This window comes from Melozone crissalis, unplaced genomic scaffold, assembly GCF_028551555.1.
Source record: "Melozone crissalis strain CALT ecotype California unplaced genomic scaffold, PUWL_Pcris_2 ptg000066l_1, whole genome shotgun sequence".
NCBI lineage: Eukaryota > Metazoa > Chordata > Aves > Passeriformes > Passerellidae > Melozone > Melozone crissalis.
In genome coordinates, this window is record NW_026535844.1 from 2,389,952 (window position 1) to 2,403,385 (window position 13,434).

At 49.1% G+C, this 13,434-nt stretch overlaps 1 pseudogene; it reads right to left on the bottom strand.

The window, feature by feature from the left end:
• Nucleotides 1–13,434, bottom strand: part of LOC128945551 (uncharacterized) — a 1,882,792-nt pseudogene that overhangs the window by 1,789,027 nt on the left and 80,331 nt on the right.

Consider the following 13,434-nt stretch of genomic DNA (forward strand, 5'->3'; position numbering starts at 1 on the left):
CAGCATGGGTGGCAGAGCGGCCGCGGGCCAGGCAGTGGGAGCAGGGCACACAAATTGAGCGACAGCGCCGGGGCAGGTGGAGCTGCCCTGGGCAGTGAGGCTGCACCTGGGATGGAAACCGGGGCAGGCGGAGCTGAGGCGGGCAGCGAGCCGGGACCTGGGACAGGCGCCTCGGCCACGAACGGAGGGGGCAAGACCTGCAGAGGATCCCACTCTATTTCTGATTTTTCCTCTTGTTCTCTTCCCTTTCATTTCCCCATTTCCTTTTCCTGTTTTTTTCTCGGGGCTTTCTGATACTTTAAAGTTTTTTATTCTCCTAAAATCTCCTGTCTCACATATGGCATATTCTCTTTCTTCTAGATTAAATGGGGTTTTTTTACAAATAAACCCAGAACCTAACAAATCCAAACTTCTGCTTCGATACTTGGAAATTGCCAACGAGCTAACTCAGGACCTCCTAATGTTGTTTTTCTCATCACCTTTTTATTTATCCTTTGGCAAATTAAGCATCTTTCAGTTACTTGCTTGGCTATTCCGAGAATCCCAGTGCACCTATAGTTCCTTAAAAAATGATCACACAAAGCTTGAGTACCCCAGCGGGTTTTCTGATGCAAGTCTTCTAATATTTTCCTAGAAGCACATTTTATTTAGAAATTGTCTTCTATCAAGAAGTTTCCATTTCCCTGATTTATCTTGGTCACTTCCTGTCTTGTTTAATTCTTTTTTCTCAGCTTCCCTAAACTTTGGAATTTCCAGTTTTTCCTCGTTTGGAGTTAATGTTAACATCACTCTTTCAGCTCCATTTTCTGGTGCATCCTTAGCTTCATGATCCGCCAAATTATTTCCTCTTCTTTCTGGGGTCTTTCCCTTCTGGGGTTCCATAACATGTACTATAGCCATCTCTTTTAGGTAATTTTAATGCCTCTAAAACCTCTAAAATAATTTCCTCATGTACTAGTCCTTCTCTTCTTGAATTAAGTAATCTTTTTCCTTTCCAAATTTTTTAAAGGTATGTACTACTCTAAAGGCATACCTTGAATCAGTATATATAGTTCCTTTATTTTATGATAAATATTCTAGTACTCTTTTTAAAGTATATAATTCACAAGTTTGAGCTTACTAGTTTGAGGTTAATTTCCCTTTATCCATAGTTTCCATGTTTTTCCCATCAACTTCGACATACCCTGTATTTTTTTCTTTTGCAAGGAGGTGTACCTCTGTTAGCTAAGATAACTCCCAAAGGACTATTTTTTTTCTTTTTTTTCCCTGTATCCAACTTACTGGTTTTCTGTCTCATTTTTAAGATCTTATCTATTCATCTTCTGCCGCTTTTTCACATTCACTAACAACCTAAATACCACTTTTTATTCAACTACACACAGAAAAATAAAAAACTGTTTTCTTACACTACTTTCAGTACAATACTCCTCCCTCCAAGGAGATATAGTGAAGCTTAAAATAGAGAATCTACATTACTTATACTTTCATTTGTCTACATTCACTCACTTTTATTTCCCATTCACTTCCACACATTCTTTCACACCCTCAGGACACAGAGTGGATCCCTGTTGACAGAGAATCGCGGGTCCCTGTGGCCCCCCCTCACCTTGGGGTTGGCCTCTGGGTCTCAGTATCTCCGGGCCTCCTGGGAGGGTCCTGACTCTTCTGCCTCCGGTGCAGTTCACCTGTGAGGCTGATTTGTGTGTCACTCACACTCTTTAGCCACGGCCCCCTCACACGCCCTGGGGACAGTGGCCCCTTTGCAGGTCACCTGTATCTTATGCCACAGCCCCCACAGACCTAGGAGAACAATGGCTCATTTGTGGGTCACACACTCCTCTTTCCACAGCCCCCCTTCCCACCCGCCCGGGAAGCTGAGGCTGATTTTGTGTGTGACTCACTCTCACACACAACAAGACAACAATAAGGTACCTTCTGTTATCAATGATCAAATCGAGAGCCAAACTCATAGGAAAATATAGTAGACAAATTTATTAATTTTTCTGCAAGACTGAAGTTCGGTCATCTACACTACCACAGCCAAGGGTCAGCGTTGAGCCCGGGTTCGGTGCTGGGTGAACACGGATCTGAGCTCCAAATGTCAGAGTCTCCCCCTGTTCACAAATGCTGCCTGACGCAGCGAGTTCTTTTACAGTTCACTCTGCTCAAGGCAGAGATGACCGAATGTTCTTTGTGTCTCTTCCCATGCATAACCTTGACTTTACATGTGCCGAGGTGGACAAAGATTCAATCCAGGTGTTTGATGTTGCCAGTAGACTCCGAGGAAGTCAGCATTCACATGCATCAGGGTGGCGCTATGGATCATCTTGGTAGCTGTAATCGTCGAGGCGATAATCACTCTTGGCTGGACCTGGTGACCCGGGGAAGCCAGCGATTATCGCCCTGGAAGCTTCTATTCTTTCATTAAAAACCACGATGTTTATCTCAACCAAGTCCAGGAACTAGATGTATATGAATAAGACTGCTCCTGGCCAGGATGCTCAAAAGACATAGTGTGGATTTTACAATATTTTAGACATTAATCGCATGAATTATCTGTACCATATACTACACTTGAAAATCACCTATTACAAATTTAGGTGTTTCTGGCCAGTCCTGGTGCTCTTGGATATCCCTCAACCCTGCTGTGTTGTCCAACCCCAGATGCTCTTGAGCATATCCTCAATCCGGCAGAATTTTGCTCAACCGTGGATGCTCTTGGAATGTTAATTCCTCAACCCAGCAGGTTTTCCTTCTGGATGCTCTTGGGCTCTCTTACCCCTCAAACCAACAGCATTTTTAGGAGCCCCTTTTGTCCCATTTCCTAGTGGATTGGGCTCGGAAACTCCTCTGCTCCCTTCCTCCGAGGGATCCAGCCCCTCACGGGGACCCAGTCCCAGTTACCCCGGGGGATTCTCTCCTCTTATCACTCGCTGTGTCTCTTTACTGGCTGCTTCCCTCGAGGAAAGTTGGAAACGCAGCGTGGGAGACTCCAGCACTCACTTGGCAAGTCTGCGACAACCAGCCCTTGTCTCATTCACAGCCCAAAGCAGAGAATGAGGGGAGAAGGGAGCTCGGGAGCCCAAAAAGCCCCGGCATCCCGAAATGGGGAGAGCGAAGCAGGGGGAGCTTTTGGCATTGCTGGGATTGCCAGCAGCCTGGGCAGGGCAGGCACCGAGGAGAAGGGGGACCCCCAATCCAAGCGTTACTCCCAGCAGCTGGGACAGGGGGTAACCTCCAAACACCAGAGGGGAGGGACCAGGGACGCGGAACTCCTGGGAGGCTTTTTCAGGGCTGAATCTGGGTGTTTGGGAGGTTTTTCTGGAGCCCATATGGCCAGTGACTTGTAGAGATGGACTCGGGCAGAGCAACCTTCAAACTCAATGTGTTTTGGGGAAGATGAAACAGGAAAGCCTAATAAATACGATTGTCTGGCAAAAGATTTTGTGAACATAACAAGTGTAAGGAAGATTGAAATGAAAGCAAGCTCTGAGATCCCTCAGTTAGTGAACAAATGGAAAACAATGGTGTGGCCCAACTGAAGGTAATCCCCTTTTGATGAAACAATTCCCTCTGCTTGCAGACAGATCCAAGGGTCAGAGCAGACCCCACTAGCTCAATAGAAGGCATCCAAAGAGGAGTTGTTAGGGTTTAAAATGTAACACAGTTCGGTGATGTAATGATTTTTATAGGCTGTTTGTAAAGGCTATAGGATTTGTATCTTGTACTAGATTGGTTAGTGAGAAATAGAATATTCAACACAGAAGAAGATTTATTGTCTTGTAACGGGACCCTTACGCTCTTCCCCTCTTACTCTCTTACCCTCTCATCCTCTCTACCCCTCTCTTCTCTCAGGCCTGCTCCGACCTGTGCCTGGCAGCTCCAAGCAGGGCCCTACACCCAGGCCCTTTGCAATAAACCGCAAGTTCCATGCCCTGGCTGCAGAGCTCTCTCGTCTCCATCTGTCCCGATCGTCCTACCCTTCAACGCTCCTACAAATGTGCTCATCCCTTGTTTTCCCCAAACCAGGATTTCCCATTGCCAAGGCCTGGGAGGCTGCGAGGAAGAGGAAGATGCCCCGGGACACTGAGGCAGGTGAGGAGGAAGTCAGTGCCCCTGTCCCCTCTGTGCTGCTCCATCTCCCAGCCCAGCACGGCCCCGGCTGCAGCTCAGCCTGGGGGGGGATCTCCTTGCCCTTGCCTTTGGCACGGAGGCAAATCCCATCCTGTCCTTGTCCTTCCTCCCCCAGAGCAGGAGTGAGCATGGAGAGCAGGGAGGACAAATGCCCGCAGCAGAACCTGGTGGAAGAGGCTGTTTTGAGCGGCTCTACGGTGCAGGAATCCAACGGGGAGGAAAAGCCCTGGAGATGCCGCACGAGGAGGGGCTGCAAACGCAGCCGGCGGGGATCTGAGGGGGAAAGAGCCAGCCTGAGCCGGGAAGGCGGCCGGAGACGGAGCCAGAGCTCGAAGCTGGTGCTCCATGAGCAGCGCCATGGTGGGGAGAAGCCCCACACATGCGTGGAGTGTGGGAAGAGCTTCAGGTGGAACTGCAACCTGATTGTGCACCAGAGGACCCACACTGAGGAATGGCCCTATGAGTGTGGGGAGTGTGGGAAGAGCTTCAGGTGGAACTCCAACCTGATCAGCCACCAGAGGATCCACACTGGAGAGAAGTCCTATGAGTGTTCCAAGTGTGAGAAGTGTTTCAGCCGGAGCTCTCACCTGAACCAGCATCAGAGGACCCACACTGGAGAGAAGCCCTATGAATGTGGAGAGTGTGGGAAGAGCTTCAGCGTGAGCTCCAACCTGATCAGCCACCAGAGGACCCACACTGGAGAAAGGCCGTACAAGTGTTCCGAGTGTGGGATGTGCTTCAGCCAGAGCTCCACCCTGGTCACGCACCAGAGGACGCACACTGGGGAGAGGCCCTACGAGTGTTCCAAGTGTGGGAAGAGGTTTAAGACCAGCTCCATTCTCCTCCAGCACTATCGGATTCACAGAGAGGAGAGGCCCTTCCAATGCCCCGACTGTGGGAAGGGATTCAGGTACAACTCCCACCTCATCACCCACCGGCGCATCCACACAGGGGAGAGGCCCTACGAGTGTGATAAATGCAAGAAGAGGTTTCCGACCAGCTCCAATCTCCTCCGGCACTATCGGATTCACACAGAGGAGAGGCCCTTCCGCTGCCCCGACTGCGGGAAGGGATTCAAGCGCAACTTCACCCTCATCACCCACCGGCGCATCCACACAGGGGAGAGGCCCTACGAGTGTCCCCAGTGTGGGAAGAGCTTCTCCACCAGCTCTGAGTTGACCAAACACCAACGGAGGCACTGGTAAGGGAAGCCTTGCGAGTGCCCCGAGTGCGGGCAGAGCTTCGTGCACTGCTCCAGCTCCATTCCCCACTGGAGGAGGCACTTTGGGCACAGCCCTGGTCACTCACATTCCCTGTGATCCATGTTGAGAACACACCTGGCTGCTTCTACTTTTAATTTCACCTTAATTTTTTTCTATTCTCCATCTCTTTGCACTGCAAAAGCCAAGAGGAATAGATCTGTCACCTCCAAACCACTCAAATCCCAGTGAAAACAGCTCAATCTTACCCCAAAAAGAGCTCAAACCCACCTCAAAAAATTCAATCCCATGCCAAACTCACTCGATTCCGCAGCCATCAGGCTGAGATGAGGTTGGGAAGTGATTTAGAGTCGTGGGATCTCAATTAGAGTGGTGGGATGGAGATTGTGTGGGGCTGGGTGTGTGGGATGTATTTGACAGCAAATAAAACTCTGAGACTTACTGATTTCTCTCCCGTTCATGTTCAGTCTGATGCAGTTCTGTTTGCAGAGTGCCGCCTTCTCAGCTCAAAGTCTTGGTGTCCCCTTTTCTCTCCTGCCTCTCTTTGCCTGCTCTGTTTCTCTCTCAGTGTCTCCCTGGACCCACGGACCACCAGAGACCCTGCCCTGATTTAATTGACCCAGGCACCACCAGAGACCCTCCCTATATTTAATTGCCCCAGTGACCACCAAAGACCCTCTCCTGATTTAATTCACCACCCCCACCAAAGAGCCTCCCCTGATTTAACTGACCTTTCCCTGATTTAATTGACCCCTGCCCTGATTTAGCTGTCCCCTTGCCTGATTTAATTGACCCCTGCCCTGATTTAGATGTCCCCACAGACCCTTCCCTGATTATTTATTATTTTATTCCTGATTATTTATTATTTTATTTCCCAATTGTTATTTTAATTCCCAGTCCCAGGAGCTGAAGTCCTGAAGGCTGGCAGGGAAATGTCTCTGTAGGATTTTGCTCCATTTCCCTTCAAGGGCAGGAACATCTTTTCCTGGCTGGGAGCTGGAATTGCAGACTTTTGGAATGTGTGCAGGGCAAAACGGACTGGGATCAAATAGGGGTTGGGATCAAATGGGGACTGGGATCAAACAGGGACTGAGATCAAATAGGGACTGGGATCAAATATGGACTAGGATCAAATAGGGACTGGGATCAACTATTGATTGGAATCCTACAGTGTCAGATAAACTGGACTGAGCTTATATAGACTGAGATCAAATACAGGATAGGATCAAGTATGAATTGGGATAAAAAATGAACTGGTATCAAATATAGACTAAAATCAACTATGGACTGGGATAAACTTCACGGGGATCAAATCAGGGCTGCGATCAACATTGGACTGGGAACAACTTTGGACTGGGATCAAATATGGCCTGCATCAAATATGACAGATTTTATGGACTGGGATCAAATGTGGTCTAGGATAAGCTATGGACAGGGATCAAATATGGACTGGGATCAAATGAACTGGGTTCCTACAGACTGGGATAAACTGGACTGAGATTATACAGATGTCGTGGTTTTAGAAGAAGTTAGTTTTCTGGGATATGAAGTGGTCAGGCCAATAGGTGCTCACATTTGAATACTGGCAGCTGATTTGGCCACTGGGGACATTGGATACGTCTCTGAGAACACAGGGGTTAAAAAGCAGAGCACTCCCGGGGGAAGCTCTCTAGGGTTCCAGCGAGGGAAGCAGGTCAGGCCTCCCCTGCCCAGCTCCTGGCTGGTTTGGGGCTGGGTGAGGTCGGCCTGGCCGGAGGATGGAAGGGTGGAAGAGCCCCCAGAGGCATCGGGCAGCCACACCTCCCCCCCAGGAGATAGAGAGAGACAGAGCGCCTGTGCCACCGTGAAATTTGATATCCTGTGCTGGCAGCACAGCCCGGCTGGCAGAGAAGGGCGGGGGGGGGGGGGGGGGGGGGGGGAGGGGGGATGCAGCGAGAAGGGGTCCAAGAAGGGGTCCGGCCGCTGTGGGAGCTTTGGGCCGGTAGACCCCGAGCTTTTAACCCTTTTTCGGACAAGGACAACTTTGCAGAACATTAACCCTTCCTAGAAGAGAGATAAGAGATGAAATGGAAGAAGGAAATGTGCAAGTGTGAAGGTCTGGGCAAGTGAAAGATGTCGGGAGAGTAGAGAAGAATCTTAGGTGGGAAGAGATGATGAAGTGGCCTTAGCTGGACTTTTCCTGTATAGCCATGGACAGAACCATGTTTCCTGTGACACAGAGACTGCATCCAGGGGGAGGCAATGGCTCAGAGCCAAGAGGGTTCAGTGTTGGTACCCCTCAGCCCCAAGGGATGAAATATGGGGGGGATAAGTGTCCCCAAGGTGAGACTGTGCCCTTTTTGGAACGGGACAAAGCATCCTTAAAAGGACAACCCTAGAAGCAGCTCTGGTCCATGTGCAGTGGTGAGAGCACTGGACATGGAAGGAAGATGTCACAACGGCAGATGTTCTCCGGGCGGTGCCACAAGTGACGTGGAAACACACGAGGTTTCAGCGGTGTTTCCTGGGGAAGCCTATGACACAAGAAGGATTCCTCTCCCCTTGATGAACTGAGAATTGATTACGTAAAGGGTGGTGATTGACCGAGAGTTGGTGATTTGGGGAATAGATGTATTAGAAATTTTTTGGGGTGGGGAGGAAATGTTTTTGGAAAGTTTTCATTTTCCCTGTGTGTTTCTTGTTACTTAGAGTTGTAGTTTAGTTCATAAAGGTTTCTTTTCTTTATTTCCAAGTGGGGACCTGCTTTGCTTATTCCTGGTCACATCTCACAGCAGACACCAGGGAGCATATATTTTCATGGGGACACTGGCATTGTGCCAGCGTCAAACCATGACACCTACGCTGCCAGTTGGCTTTTTGCCATCTCTCCAGCCATCCCCACAGAGCATTGGCTACCATCCATGAATCAGTGTAGAGGTAGAGCTTTGGCCATTTCTCTCCCTTAGCATTGTCCAGGGCCAGCTGAACGGCTTTGAGTTCTGTAAGTTGACTTGATCCACCTTCTCCTTCAGCAGCCTCTGCCACCTGTCGTCTGGGGCTCCATACGGCTGCTTTCCACTTCTGGTCCATCCCTGCGATGCGACAGGAACCGTCAGTGAAAAGAGCGTAGCGCGTTTCCTCTGGGGGCAGTTGGTTATAGGGAGGAGCCTCTTCAGCCCATGTCACTGCTTCTTGTTGCTCTTCATCAGTAAGACCAAAGTTCTCACCTTCCAGACAGTTTGTAATTATCTCCAAAATCCCAGGGCGATTCAGGTTTCCAGTACGGGCGCACTGTGGGATAAGAGCAATCCGTTTACTCCATGTAGCGTCAGTGGTGTGGTGGGGGGTGGGAACCTTTCCTTTGAACATCCACCCCAGCACCGGTAGTCAGGGTGCCAGGAGGAGTTGTGCTTCCGTGCCAATCACCTCTGAGGCAGCCTGGACTCCTTCATAGGCAGCCAAGATTTCCTTCTCTGTGGGAGTGTAGTTGGCTTCTCACCCTCTGTAGCTTCGACTCCAAAATCCCAGTGGTCGGCCTCGAGTCTCCCCAGGCACCTTCTGCCAAAGGCTCCAGGACAAGCCATGGTTCCCGGCTGCAGAGTAGAGCACGTTCTTCACCTCTGGTCCTGTCCTGACTGGGCCAAGGGCAACTGCATGAGCAATCTCCTGCTTGATCTGGGCAAAGGCTTGTTGCTGCTCAGGGCCCCAGTGGAACTCGTTCTTCTTGCAGGTGACCAGGTAAAGAGGGCTCACGATCTGACTAGACTCAGGAATGTGCATTCTCTAAAAGCCTATGGCACCTAGGAAAGCTTGTGTTTCTTTCCTATTGGTGGGTGGAGACATTGCTGTGATCTTGTTGATTACGTCTGTAGGAATCTGATGCCGTCCATTAATAAGGCCTCCGATCAGCCTTATCATGAAGCAGAGCCTTGGTGCTCAGGATCTCAGTCCCTGAGGAGGGACCGGGTGCCCGAAGCCAGCTCAGGGCAATGCCGCGGGGCTACCTTTCTAGCAAGCCTGGTGATTTTCAGCTCTATAGTGATTAGCAGCTCTTAGGACCTCAGCTCTTTGCTCGCTAGGTAGTGGAGCTCCGAGCAGCAGCAGACGGAGAGAGGAGAAGGAGAAGGCAAAAGCTGTTCCACAGAGAAGGCTTTATCTGGGGGTCTGCGAAGGGTCTCGGCTCTTCTTCTTCTGAGCTAGTAGGGTACAGCATGCTACTTTTATAGGCTTGGCAAGTATCCAAACTTGACCAATGGCAAGGGATTAGGGGGACCATAAAATGACCGATAGGTAAAGGCTACCATGGCATTGCCTCACATGGTTATAGAGACAGTTTATAGGGCAGATGTCCATGGAGTCAGGAAGCTTCCTTGCTGCTGTGTCAGCATTCCTTTTGTTAGATTCTCCATGGTGCTTTTGCCAAATGTATGGGGTTTACTACAGTCCATCTTGCCACTTCACTGCCAGGAACTGAATCTCACGAGCTGGTCCCTTTACCTTGACTTTTTAATGGCAAAACCAGCTCCCAGGAGGATTTGGATGATTTCCTTCCCTTTCTCAAACACTTCCACAGCTGTGTTTCCCCACACAATGATGTCATCAATATACTGCAGATGTTCTGGAGCCTCACCCCTTTCTAGTGCAGCCTGGATCAGTCCATGGCAGATGGTGGGGCTGTGCTTCCACCCCTGGGGCAGTCGGTTCCAGGTGTACTGCACTCCTCTCCATGTGAAAGCAAACTGAGGCCTGCATTCTCCTGCCAGAGGAATGGAAAAAAATGCATTGGCAATGTCTATAGTGGCAAAGCACTTTGCTGCCTTGGACTCCAGCTCGTACTGGAGCTCTAATTTGTCTGGCACAGCAGCGCTCAGTGGTGGAGTCACTTCATTCAATGCACGGTAGTCCACAGTCAATCTCCATTCTCCTTCAGATTTTCGCACAGGCCAAATGGGGCTGTTGAAGGGTGAATGGGTCTTGCTGACCACCCCTTGGCTCTCCAGCTCTTGGATCATCTTACGGATGGGGATCACAGCATCTCGTGTGGTTCTATACTGTCGTCGATGCACTATGGAAGTGGCAATTGGCACTCGTTGCTCTTCTCCCGTCAGGCATCCTACTGCAGATGAATTCTCAGACAACCCAGGCAAGGTGTTCAATTGCTGGATGCCCTCTGTCTCTACAGCAGCTATTCCAAATGCCCATTTGAGTCCTTTTGAGTCTTTGAAGTACCCACTTCGAAGGTAGTCTATGCCCAAAATACATGGGGCCTCTGGGCCAGTCACAATAGGATGCTACTTCCACTCATTTCCCGTTAGGCTCGCATCAGCTTCCACCAAAGTGAAATCCTGGGATCCCCCTGTCACACCAGCAATAGAAACAGACTCTGTCCCCACATGTCTTGATGGGATTAATGTGCATTGTGCACCAGTATCGACCAAAGCTTTGTACTCTTGTGGTTCCGATGTGCCAGGCCAACGAATCCACACAGACCAAAAAACACGATTTTCCCAGGCCTCTATCTGGCTAGAGGCAGGGCCCCTCTAAGCCTGGTTATCCTTCTTTCCCTGGGCGTATATTTTGGATGTTCCTTCTTGGCGATCAGACATGTCATCATCATCATACCTGGCCGTTCGGCTACGGGCAACTGGAGCTGCTTTCCTCCTGGTGGCTTCCTTCAGTTCACGCACCCGTCGTGCCAGAACAGCAGTAGGTTTCCTATCCCACCTTCTCATGTTTTCCCCACAATCACGCAGGTAAAACCACAGCTCAGCTCGTGGGGTGTACCTTCTCTCACCATCTGGGAAACGTCTGCCTTGGATACCAGAACCTCGGATCTGTATTGCTGAAATTTGGAGAAGGTCTTCTTTAATCTCCTCTCTAAGCTTCTTATGGTTCTCCTCTATCTTATCCTCTAAGTTCTGCAGAAGTGTTTCTACCACTGCGATTCTGGCATGTGTCAGGCCATGTACAGCATCTGCATATGCTTGGAGCTTCCTTGCCATGTCAAGCACAGTCTCATCCCTCTCATCCCTCTTCATGATCACTAAGGCAGAAGCATATTCGTGTGGCCCAAGTCGTACGAGTTTTCGCAACAGCACAGACGTGCATGGTACTAAGTCTGGGTTCCTAGTTGTTACATCATCTGAGAAGATAATCTCTGCCACTGCCATTTCTCTCAGGCGTTGGATCCCTTGCTCTATTGTCTTCCACTGAGTTTGGTGCATATAGAGATTGTCTTCAGACAGGTATCTTTCTGCTATGCTTCTTAGGACTCGTTCCCAGAGGCTGTGAGGGTTAGCCCCCCTCATCATTCCTTGGTCTATGACAGGATCCTGTGACAGGGATTATTGAAGTGAAGGGGAGAAGCGACCATCCTGGTGATGCATCGAACTCCAATTTATTGATCAATCAGTCACTTTATATAACAGTGTTAATTAACTTCATGCATATTGCAAAATCCAAGCTCACGATAGGCTAACAGAGAAAACTCTAACCACTCCTTTTGTTTTACAATAACTACAATTGTTTATTAAAAACAGAACCAACGTTCCCACTGTGATATGAGAGTTTCCCAAAACTTCCATATCTGTTCCCAGGGAGCCAGCTTTTCCCAGACAGAGTGCTTTGCTTGTTATGGGAAGACTGTCTGAGAACCCTATTATTTATAAAATCAAGCCTGGGAACTGCTTTAGGAACTGCTTTACTTCTACCTTTTACTTTTCTATCAATTGTATGTCTTCATGGCCTTTTTCTTTAAGCCATGCTTGAACTAAACTCTCCAACAAGGGATCCCAAATGCCTGGCTTCAGTGCCATCCAGAATTGTAGCCTCGCCTGCAGCATCCCAGAGATGGACAAGCCAACTAATTATGGATTCATCAGACCTTCGAGTGTAGTCCTTCCGTAGGCCACGAAGGTCCTTCAGGGAAAAGGACTCAATATTTGCATCTGATCTTGCACCTGCTGCTTTGACTCCTGATTTTATGTCAGGAGGCACTGAGGTTCCTTCTCCTTCATCATCATCATCATCATCATCCCCTGGTCGATCGGTCTTGTCCGTGCATTTCCCACTTCTAGTACTGGTAGCAACAGCCATGGGTTTAGATGCTGGCTTTGAGCCTGGAGTGTTAGCTGCAGCCTGAGTCACTGGGATAGTTGCTGATTTATCTCCCTGCCCCCCTGCCTCTGTCTGCTGCCCGACAGTATCTAGCAGTGTGCGATGAGCACAAGCCAGGGCCCAGCTGACTGCAATGACCTTCCTCTCCTTAGGCTCATCCTGGTACTTCTCTTTCAGATATTTCCCCACCTCATCTGGGTTCTGAATTTGTTCATGGGGAAAATCCCAGACTATAGGGTCAGAGAATTCCTTCAGGATTTGGCCCATATCCTCCCATTTCCCACACCACTTAGGATTTTCCACACCGGGGTTTACTCCTGAGTCAGGGGTCTCATCAGCCCGTCTAGAAATCTCAGCCCTCATCCTAGAGAAGCAGCAGGCTGTAAAGAGGAAGGTTACCAGATTGAATACCAGGAAGATGGTTTCTTTAATATTGAGGGGAAACTAACATCCTTCACTAGTGATGCAACTGATTCATAGGAGAAGGAGGAAAGCAGAGGCTGAAAAACCTCATTCCCTCCTGCTAAAAACTGGATGCATAACCATAGCCATGAACCATTCATACCTGGAGCAGACCCTAGCATGTTTATAAACTTCTTGCACATTATTGCCACCAAGCCCAGCAGGATAGCTACTCTGGTCACTGCCCCTCTGATGTAAAAACTGCGTATTAGGGGCAATACTAGAGCTATTTCTGGATAAGAAAATAAACCTAGGGACCAGAGAGGTATTAAAATCTCAGAAAACCCTAGGGACCAGAAATGCATGCAAACCTTCACCCCAATAGACATTATGAATTCAAAAAGCATGGCTATTAACTGGTTTAAATGAACACAGAGTAATAGCAACCAAAATGCAGTCAAAACAGGGTTTTTCCACTCTCTCTCGAGCCCCACGTTGGGCGCCAAGATTTTGTCCTGGTTTAGGGCAAATTTGTTAAAGAATCTGCAAAGGAGGGCCCCTCCAGAAAGCAAAACCCACACGG